This window comes from Triticum dicoccoides, chromosome 6A (assembly GCF_002162155.2).
Source record: "Triticum dicoccoides isolate Atlit2015 ecotype Zavitan chromosome 6A, WEW_v2.0, whole genome shotgun sequence".
Classification (NCBI taxonomy): domain Eukaryota; kingdom Viridiplantae; phylum Streptophyta; class Magnoliopsida; order Poales; family Poaceae; genus Triticum; species Triticum dicoccoides.
Genome location: NC_041390.1, coordinates 613,338,107 through 613,339,314, shown reverse-complemented (window position 1 = coordinate 613,339,314; position 1,208 = coordinate 613,338,107).

Below are 1,208 nucleotides of genomic sequence, written 5' to 3'. Positions count from 1 at the left end.
CACCCCGTTGGCTGCCGGCACATCCCCTCCACCAGCCACCGCCCCCGCCGGCGGCGGCAAATACGACGTCCGGCAAAGCCCGGCGACGGCTGGCAGCGGCGGGATCCGTCCCGCGCGTGTGCTGCCCCCGATGCCCGCCCTCTTCCGCTTCAAGCCCCGCCATATCTGGGGTCGGGCTTCCTTTCGGTCGCTCCCCTGGTGTCGGTCATCGCCATCCCTTTAGATCCGGCTGCTGCACCGCTGTTTGCGGGCTCCCGACGCCCCCGGGCGGCTGTGGGGGCCGGTCCTCGTGGCTGCCTCGGCGGAGGTCCCATCTTCCGTTTCTGCTGCTCCGGGTGCTGCACCCGCCCCCTGCTTTGCGTCCTTGCGTCGAGCTCCGCCGCCTCCCGCCCTCATCCGCTTGCCATCGCCGACTGCTGTTCTGCCGCCACGTCTCCCACCTCTACCACCCCCTGTTCCGTCGTCGTTGTGCTTCTACGCGTGCTCGCCAACGAAGGTGGCGTCGTGGCTCCTGCGGCTCTGGAGCCCTCCACCTCCTAGTTCCCCCCTATGGGCTGCCGCTGTTCGTGGCTTTTCCGCTAGGGGCGCCGCACCGGTGGTCCTCACTGGTGCCCTCAGCGTCAAGGGTGCCTGCCGGCGTCGCTCCGCTTTTTGGATTCACCTGGATCTGGGACCGCCATTTCAGCGCTACCCGGCGCTATTGGCGGCTGCTCTGTGACTTGTCGCGTGGCAGACTTGACCGGGGATGGGGAGAAATCCTTGGTCAAGCCTTCTGCTGGCCGAGACAGCGACGACGCTTCCCGTCGTTTCCATCTTGATGGCGTTGTCTTCATCCCCCGGTCTTGTGATGTTTTGGGTGTGCTTTGCGGAGTTCTATGCTTGGTGATGCCCTTCGACTACGCCGGTGGCACATAGGTGCCGTGGCGTCGTCTCAGCCCGGCGTGACCGTTCGAATGTACCCCATGACACAGGTGGTGTCGCGGCGTTGTGCAGTCTTGGTTGCCCGGTGCTTTTCGACTGCATCGATGACACAGTGTCATGGTTTAGTCTCGACTCGTAGCTGCAGTTTGAGCGCCTGTGGTGCCCCTTGTTGTGATGTTTTGTGTGTGCTCTGTGGAGTTCTATGCCTGGCGATGCCCTCCGACTACACCGGTGGCACACAGGTGCCGTGGCGTCGTCTCGGCCCGGCGTGACCGTTCGAATGTACC